General features: G+C 30.4%; 1 long non-coding RNA gene across 1 annotated transcript; it reads left to right on the forward strand.

The window, feature by feature from the left end:
* The first annotated feature begins 465 nt into the window (after window positions 1-465).
* On the forward strand, window positions 466-7,787 carry LOC122536543. The gene is made up of 3 exons (XR_006308416.1): window positions 466-855; window positions 6,480-6,633; window positions 7,777-7,787. It is a non-coding gene; the product is annotated as an uncharacterized LOC122536543 (long non-coding RNA).
* Window positions 7,788-9,836: the final 2,049 nt, after the last annotated feature.

Genomic DNA, 9,836 nt, shown 5'->3' on the forward strand with positions numbered 1-9,836 from the left:
TTTTTCTTTCTTTTTTAATTTAACAGAAGATCGTTTTTAAAAAAAAAAAAAATTTAATTGTCGCGAGGAGCTCTTGAATATTCGCAGAATTAATTTTTCTTCGTACGATAGAGAAAACTGTTCTAATCGAGTGAAAAAACAGATGTTATAAATGGTGTACCGTTGATATTAATTCTTCCAACATTGTATTTGAGTTGCTTCTTAAAAAGTTTTGTGTCTATTCGCGGACATTATAAATAATATTAGACTCCACTGAGAATTCGTTTCGGAATTTTCAATTTTATAATATAATTTTGTTCCTAAGCCTGCGTTACGAGGAAATGTGCGAAGCACAAAATAAAACGAAATACTCTGCAAAATTTTAGTAATCTCGCATAAATTCTCAACGGTTGCTCGGTTATTTGGGAATTCAATTTTTGCTGAAGAAGAGAGACAGATATCATATGTAACAAATGGTCTCGCAGGTTTCGTTCTGACAAACGTGAATCGCGTCAAAGAAAATTAATTCTGCTTCGTAGAAGGATACTAAGTGTCTACCTGTTGCACCGTGCTGCTAGACGAAACGGTCTCGATCGTTTTCGGGGAATCGCGAAAGTGAAGGGGCGAAAACAGAGTGGACGAGGGAAAGAAACAGGCAGAAAGATAGAGACGGCGGTGGATAGAGGGAGGATGTGTATGAGGATAGAGAGAAAGGGAGAGAAGGAGAGAAGAGACAAGCACTTGGCGAATGAAAAATTTTACGCGTCTACGCGTAGGAAGAAATTCTGCTGGTACGTCGCTGCCTTCGCAACTTGTTGCTAGTCACCCCGAGATCTCTCTGGCTTCTCGATTTCCGGCGCTGCCTTTTGCACACAGGTATGCGACTAATTTTCAAACATTGGAAAAGAAATCTTATTTCTCTGAAAAGAAACGTCGTGCACGTAAATGTCTGCGAATAAAACGCTTTAAAAAGAAAGAAAACAAGAACTGGTTATATTTGGTTGAAGAAATATCGCTGGACAAGTAAGCTATTAGTTTCCAAATTAGAAAGATTCTTATTCCTTTTGTTTGTTTCTTTTTTTTTTTTTTTGTAGATTAAATTGTTAAATTGAAAGTTGAAGTTTCAACGTTTGTAATTTTTCTAAAAATAATGTGAAATTCCTAGTGAAATTTTGATTCGGGAGATTTGGTACACTTTTTTTTTTTTTGTAGATCAAATTGTTAAATTGAAAGTTGAAGTTTCAACGTTTGTAATTTTTCTAAAAATAATGTGAAATTCCTAGTGAAATTTTGATTCGGGAGATTTGGTACACTTTCCTTTGCAAGACAAGTCTTTAATCATGTTTGTATTTTTTAATCTAAATCTTTCACACGAATGGCAAGTTGTTTTTTTTCCGAAACGAGCAATTTGTACTTTCGATCGAAGTTTCAAGCTTTTTATGATAAAACGATTGACAGAATGCCGATTATGTTGAAGCTTGATATCCAGGTTTAAATATCACTTTTTATGAAAGTCTGAATAATTTCACGTAACTGTGAAATTCACCATTTCATATGCAACAGTTTAGTACATGTGTGTGTTTAGACTTTGGTTTATTACCAGAAAGATTCTCATTTCACGGAATAGATATTATGCATTAAAGTTGCAAAGACATGATAAACTTTGTAACATACATGAATTTCAACGTCTGTAGCTTTCTCAAAAATATTTGTCAAATATTTTAATTCACTAAATTCGATATATTTTCCATTGTGAAATAATTTTATAATTATCGCAATTAAAATCTTTTGCCGATTATTGTCGATAATTTTGTAACATATCGTTTTTATTTATATTTTCTCCAATTTAAATTTTCCTCATATTGCTCTGATTGTCTATTCTCTTCACGTGGTGTTCCAAGGATCTGTATTAAGAGCAACTTTTACTTCAGAGTTCCAAGTTTTATAAATATACATGTATACGTATATTTTGATAAATAGCCTAACCTTTTATAATAAAACACTCGACAAAATATTTATTAATCTCACATCAAATTCGATAAGCTTCCAATCGTTAGGATCTAACAAATATTATTTAGCCACAAAATTTCAAATTTTGTGAAATCCGTCATCTTACATATTGCAATGCTACGTAGATATTTATAATATTATGACAAAACCAAACCGTTGTTTGGTCTTCAATAGATTTATTCCAAATTTCATTTATCATCATCAAGACACAGAATGTGAAGTAATTGTGAAATCTGTCATTTCATAATAGTTTGATACATTTACATTTGGACGTAGATATGTAAATAATTTTCAAAATAGAGAGATTCTTATTCACAATATAAATATCTGGAAATTAAACGTTTCTCGTAAAGCTTTAATTTAAAGCTTTATCGTTGAACAATTTTTTATGTTTAGTTTAAAAAATCGTTTGGCGACGTCTTTTACTGCAGATTGATTTTTCTTTGAAATTTCCTCTTATTACTTCTTTCTACACTTTCTTTACAGATTTTCCTACAATCCCTTTTATTGGTGTCTTCTGCTTGTCGTCTGTTCTCAGGTCTACGTTTAATTATGCACGAAGATACCGTAAATCCTCTCGGTTGGTTAGACTTTCTGCTCCTCGTGATCGCTTATATATTCGCTCGTCTTAACATTAATTCCTTTTTAATTACAAGTATCGCGACATCTTATCCTACGACCATGGTTCATCGATATTCCTTTGACACTCGATGAAAAAAAAAAAAAGAAAAAAGAAAAATTTCGCTCGGCTATCGTTTCAATCTCTTCGAACCTGCTTCATTCGGGAAAGCTCGTCTCCTTTGTCGAGGATATTTCGTTTCTCCTATTTCCTTCTTGTCGTTTGCGATCCTCTCTGATCTCTCGGATTATTGATTCTTTTGCTCGATGTCTGAAGGAGCAGTGTACACTGTCTAATTTCCAAATGCAAACATGCCGATATCGTAGTTCGGACAAACCTTTCGAAGATTTTACACAAAAGATTCCTCCTTTTAAGCGTGTAAGTCCGAATATTCGGGCACTACGACATTCGAAAGATTTATCGAGAGATTATATTTCTTTGTAACAATTTTATTGAAGAAACGAAATATTTTTTAATAAAATACTTATTGTAATTGCTAGAACTGTAAATTTTATTTACATACTTTATTAGCGCATTTTAAAATTGTAAAAAAATTCGAGTCACAGTTGCAATAATTTTTGTTAATATTCAGGTGCTATAATATTCGAGAGATTATTGTTTATAATAATTTTATTGAAATAAATATTTCTTAATATATTAAGACACTTATTGCTAGATTATAATATTTATTTATTTAATTTACATAATTTCTATTTATTTGATGTATATAGTTTATTAGCACAATTTAAAATTAAAAAAATATTCAAAATAACGAATAAATTATATCAAAATTTATATTTGTTCATATTATGTATCACATTGTACAAAATGTATAATACATTTATATTGCACACATTTATATTTTTGTACATATAAATGTAATAATATATATTCATTATTTATCGTATAAAATAAAATATGTAACTGGCTCATTATACAAACTTTTTTGTAATCTTATACTTTGCTGCTTGCTTCTTTTACAAAAAATTACGTACAATAAATAAATAAAATTTCTATAATTTTATTTATGATATATAAAATACAATTATTTATAAATTAATATATTAATATATGATATATACACAATATGCATTACATATATCTAGTTTATAATATATATATATATATATTATAGTTTCTATAATATAGTAAATAATAATTTTTACCAACTATTCTAAGCATTTTAATATATTAAAAAACATATATATCAAATTACGCAATTGTAAACAAATATAGATCAATAATCTCTCAAACACCATGACTTCTGAATACAAAGACTCTGAAGCATTATTAAGAAGTTATAAACATTGCTTAAACAATTTTTGCTTCTAGTTAAATACTGAAATTCTAGTTTTATCATAGATTCGATTATGTGATCGATTGATTGTATGACTGAATGATTCCTGGTATTTGTCGAATTTCTTGGAAAGCTTGTTTTATTCTGAGCCGTTTAGCTGTTTTAATAGCTGTTTTGTGTACACGAGATGTAACATGTTCTACAGGTATTCGATAATCCAGTGGATTTAAATTTGGATCGCACAATACGTTACGGAAAATGTTGATTTAAAAAGTTACATATGTTACAAACGAAGACAGATAGAGTATATGTTAATTAATGTTAGTATAATTTAGCTCCCGAAGTGAGTTTCATATTCTGTTACACCCTGTAGATAACATCAAACCTCGTATTCTTTCCAATTGAAACCTGCCTGAACCTCAAAGTACTCGAACAATCGACGTTTCAGGTAACGTAGAGCTATAATCCAAGCTTAAATCGAGAATGACCGGAAACTTTTGTCCGCTAGTGTACGTGTTCTCACGATATTTGACGCCATTTTCCTTTGATGCAGTACCGAGCAAAATGGTTGGCTGGTTCGACGAACATTGAATGCAGGACGAAACGGCAAGAAAAGATGGAAAAATTCGAAGTAAATTCATTCAAAAGCCGTAATAACTTATTAAATAAATTGTGTATATAATTGTTTTCAAGTGCAAAGAATTGCTTTGTTAATACATACAGTATTAAGGGCACAATTGAACACAAAATGATACTTTAAATTGTTATAACTTTGTAAAAAAAAAAAAGTCACAGGACAATTTTTTTATTTCGTTTCATTTTAAAGCGTAAATGTCCCAAGTATTTTTTTCAAAAATATTTTTACATCGTGCAGTGGACAGAAAAATAAGAGTACCTTTATTTTCGAAAATTTATAAAAATTCGAACGTCTCTGAAGAATTGAAAATTTTTTTTTTCGTGACTCGATCCATCATGGTTCCAAATATATTTCTTACAATGACTCGTTGCTGTACGATCATTTATTGAACATTGAACGTTAAGCTTAGACGATGAAATGTTAGGATGATCTTGAACTTTTGTTTAACCCTAACGAAGTTCAGTAAAAAAGAAATCGAAACTTTTGCCCGCTGGTGTACGTGTTCTCACGATACTTGACGCGGTATCGAGCAAAAGGGTTGGCTGGTCGGTTTGACGAACGTTGGACGGAGGATGAAACGGCAAGAAGGGATGGGAAAAATTCGAAATATCCGTCTCGTTGAGTTATGCGCGGACAGTGCAGGGACTCACCTGTTGCGCGTTAATTCGTCGTCAGGGAAAGAGGGTTGAAGCAGACTAGGGGATGGAAAAAAAAAAAGGAGATCGCGGCCGCTTCTTTCGTGCAACATTTAAACAATTCTCTTCGACACGCGCCATACGCGACCTGTTGCGCCGTTAATTTAATGAAAAATTCAGGCTTCCCAGCCGCGCGCCATCCTGGAATTTCATGGCGGACGTGTGGAGGACGTCTTCAGGAATGTCTCTTGCTTTATTCGCTTCGAACCAAGCCTCCGTGGCACGTGCTTGGGGACTTGTTTCGCGAAATGAAGACCTCGGATGAGCGAGGTTGATGCTCCGTGACGGTTCAACTTCTCGATGATCATTGAAGCCCCTTGTCTCTACGATTTGTCCTTCGTAGTTCGGGAAATATACGGGAAATATACCAATCTTTGTTCAATTAATTTTATTATTAACGTTGTAGTAACGTTAATAATAATTTATATCTTTAATCAAATATTGTCACGTGTCTCGCGTGGAACCGTGGATATTTATCATAAAATTTGTATCTCGCTGTTTCTCGTATATCATTTATGTTTTATTTTCACTGATTGATTGATCACTTTCAAATCTTTTGTATAAATAATTAGTAACACGAATGTTGCAAAGTCGGATATAGTCAGAACGATAAGTGTCATAAATAATACATTCTTTTCAGATATACAATGTTTTTTTTATATATAATTATAATGATCTTACATAATTGTAAGATTGTAATACTGAATATTATGCGTGATCTGTTTCTGCGTAATACATACTTTGACAAACAAAATAGTCGTGCAAATTAATCATGTGTGTGAACATTTTTCTCAAAAAATGTGTATAAAATAAGTAAGATCACGATATAAAATTGATGTGTTTATTATATATCTATATCTGCGAGTGTGTATAAACAACTGAATAAAAATTTAGTTTATAGTTAACTCGTTAATAAAAGAATTTAATTATTTATCTTCCTTCGTAAGTATTGATTATTTATTATTTATCTTATTTTTAATTTAATTATTTATCTTTTATCGTAATTTAATTATTTATCTTTTCATCGTAAGTTTTTCAACTTGACACCAAGAAACAAATTAAATTGGAGAAAAAATAGACGAGATTTGATCCAAGTGCACATCACTATGACAAGTATTAAATATTCACGCTGGTTTTAAATAACCACTGTGTGGTTCCAGAATGAACGCGATAACATTGTATTCGTTGCAAGAAGTATTATATTTATAATCGATAGTTACATTGAAATACTTTTAATTACAGATGCTGTAGTGGAACGAAATAGTTTGCGTGAAACTGATCCTTTGACCATTGATCCATTAACGTCAGCGCGGTATGTTCCTGTTCACTTTCAACGACAGAAGCCTTAGAACCTGTAGAATGATTCTACATAGCAGTTATATAGCAGTCACGGTAAGTGAGCAATTATTTTAACCTACACTCTCGCTCAAAAGTAAGTCGAGAGTTCAAAATAAACAACGATTTCTAGCAAATAAATATTTTATTCGTGATATTATTTTATGCTATTGATGCTTTAATTAATTATTTGACGATACTAAAATTAATTATTTAATGATCAGTGATTTTCTCAGAAAAATATACAAAGAAATGTGTTTCGTTGAGAAAAAGAAAAAGTGTATCTAAAAGTTTATCTTCTGTTTTATTAATGAATAACATGTATGCATAGTATTTTATGTTTTACATAATATTATTGAATTATGATTCATTCTAATTTATCATCTTTGTCGTTTTCAAAATTTCTAACATTCGCTAGCGAAGTATTGTTGGAGATGCATTTTTATGTCATTTATTTAGCTACGGAGGGAATTTCTTTAATGAAAGAAACATCTATCTCATCTTTCATATTCCCCAGACGATTACCCCGTCTGATTACTATCTATTTCTTTCATTTGAAAAATGAAACCTCTGCCGTAAAAATTTTGGCTTAAAGGTACAGAACAGTTTGACGGGCTTAAAAATTACGAATACTTTGGAGAGCTAGTAAAACAAAGGTACATATTTAATTGACACGAGCTTTTGTGGTTTATTTTAACACATTGTGAACTATAAAAAGCAACATTAAAAGAGAGAAAAAGAGGGCACTTATTTAACTTTTTGATGGATTTTTCCTTTTACATAATTTTCTTTTACATTTCCTAAACGGTGTGCATGATTCCAGCTAAACACAAAGGTGAAAAAAAGTTCAAAAGTAAGCAATATTCTCTAGAGATTGACTATCCAACATTTTCATTTTTGTGAAAATTATAAAAATAGCAGCTATTTTAATTTGTTTCTGATGTATCGAATTTATGCCAAAAATTTCTACGTTTTTTGTTTATATTTTTTCGAAATTGTTAAAAATTAAAAAATGTTCGATCGTCAATCCCTAGCGAATGTTACACTAAAGATATGTACCAAGTTTCACAGTAATCGGTTGGTTAGATTCCGAGATATCTTGCACCGTTTCTAAAACCTAGTTTCGAGAAAAACGTGTTTAAAGTTTCAGAACTTCATTTTTTATATATATCCTTTACTTACTTTTTTTACTTATATATCGCAGTTCACAGTTCTTACAATTCACAACTAAATTGACAACCCAATTCCCCTAATATTCGATTCGTCAAAAGTAATATTTGAATCACACGATTTACAACTTTATAATACTGCTTAAAGTTGTAAACAGTGATACAAATTGAATTATTCTGTATCCGCTATTTAAAAGAAAAAGAAAATCGATTTTTTGAAAATTTCAAACTGTCCTGACTCCTTAACAAACGACATGAGAACGCGCCTCGAATAATATTCGCCAGCAAATCTCAGAAGTTTTGGAAAGATGACATTATGAAGCTTCCGGAGAGACGAAAGAAAGTAATAAACCTTAGTGAATTCTATCCAATAACATGTAGCAAGACATAAAATTAGTTTATTAATAAAATGAAAGAAACTTTTGGGACAGAAACACAATTATTTATATTATCTTATTCCTTTTGTACGTTTTTCTGGAAAAGTTGAACTTCCTTCTTAACAAAATAAATAACTTTTGAGACAACCAGCGTAATTATTTATATTATTTCATCTCTTCCGTACATTTTATTTCATTCCCCTTTTATTTTTCTGAAAACTGGCAGATTGAACGTGCCTCTTAGTAAAATAAATCAATAGTTGCTAGATTGAACGGCGTGTTACAGCTGCGAAACACTCTTTCGATACTTCCTCCTTTCCTTTTTTTTTAACGAAGGAAAGAAGAACTGCTATCGATTTCGCTAGAAGAGACTAATGAATTCGAAGCCTGCACGATTTTATTCGAAGTTAAGTCGGTGTTAGGCAGTGCAGCCTAACCACCGTAGGAATTTAATTTAACGAGTAATTTCTCCATCGAGCTCGGGCAACTAGAAGAATAAACTTTCGGGAAGAAAAGGCCTGCCAGGGGCACCTGTGTTGCTTTCGGTCGATCTTCTCGCTATTGTTTGATAATATCGCACGAACTGATCGTTTAAAATTAACGCATTTCGCGAGAATTTGCTATTTTTTATATGTGTGTGTGAATATAAAAAATATCTTGCCCACGTAACAAGTTTATCTATTTCTCTATTATCATCAGGACTCTTCATCGCTTCTTATTATTCTACATTTCTACGTTTGAATTGTACTGGAGCAATTTGTGTCACTATCACAACAGGTGATGGACAATCAATTTCTTACCGTACAAGTGTTATTATGTTCACTTTGCAAACTTGATACTGCTATGTTAACTGTATTCAACAATATTACTATATATTTGCAATATTAGTATTCACTTATTTTTTGAATATTCATATATTTGTTGGACCAATGAAAATGACCCTATATTAGTACTAACTAATTACATTAGTACGTTTATTCTATACCCACATTTTTATAAAATTAAAATATAGGACAATATAGATAGAAATTTGTCCTTCTACAATATTGACATTACAAAGAAATTTACAAAAGAAATATAGAAAATTACGAAAAAGTAAGAAAAATGACTTATTTATTGAATATTCATATTTTATTGGACAAGTGAAAATTGTCCCTATATTAGTACTAACTAATTACATTAGTACGTTTATTCTGTATCCATATTTTTATAAAATTAAAATATAGGACAATATAGATAGAAATTTGTCCTTCTACAATGTTGACATTACAAAGAAATTTACAAAAGAAATATAGAAAATTACGAAAAAGTAAGAAAAATGACTTATTTATTGAATATTCATATTTTATTAGACAAATGAAAATTGTCCCTATATTAGTACTAACTAATTACATTAGTACGTTTATTCTGTATCCATATTTTTATAAAATTAAAATATAGGACAATATAGATAGAAATTTGTCCTACAATGTTGACATTACAAAAAAATTTATAAAAGAAATATAGAAAATTACGAAAAAGTAAGAAAAATGACTTATTTATTGAAATCACTTATTTATTGAATATTCATATATTTATTAGACAAATGAAAATTGTTCATATATTAGTACTAACTAATTACATTAGTACGTTTATTCTGTATCCATATTTTTATGAAATTAATATAGGATAATATAGATAGAAATTTGTTCTTCTACAATCTTGACATTACAAAGAAA

This window comes from Frieseomelitta varia, unplaced genomic scaffold (genome assembly GCF_011392965.1).
Source record: "Frieseomelitta varia isolate USP_RPSP 00005682 unplaced genomic scaffold, Fvar_1.2 scaffold_849, whole genome shotgun sequence".
NCBI classification, from domain to species: Eukaryota; Metazoa; Arthropoda; class Insecta; order Hymenoptera; family Apidae; genus Frieseomelitta; species Frieseomelitta varia.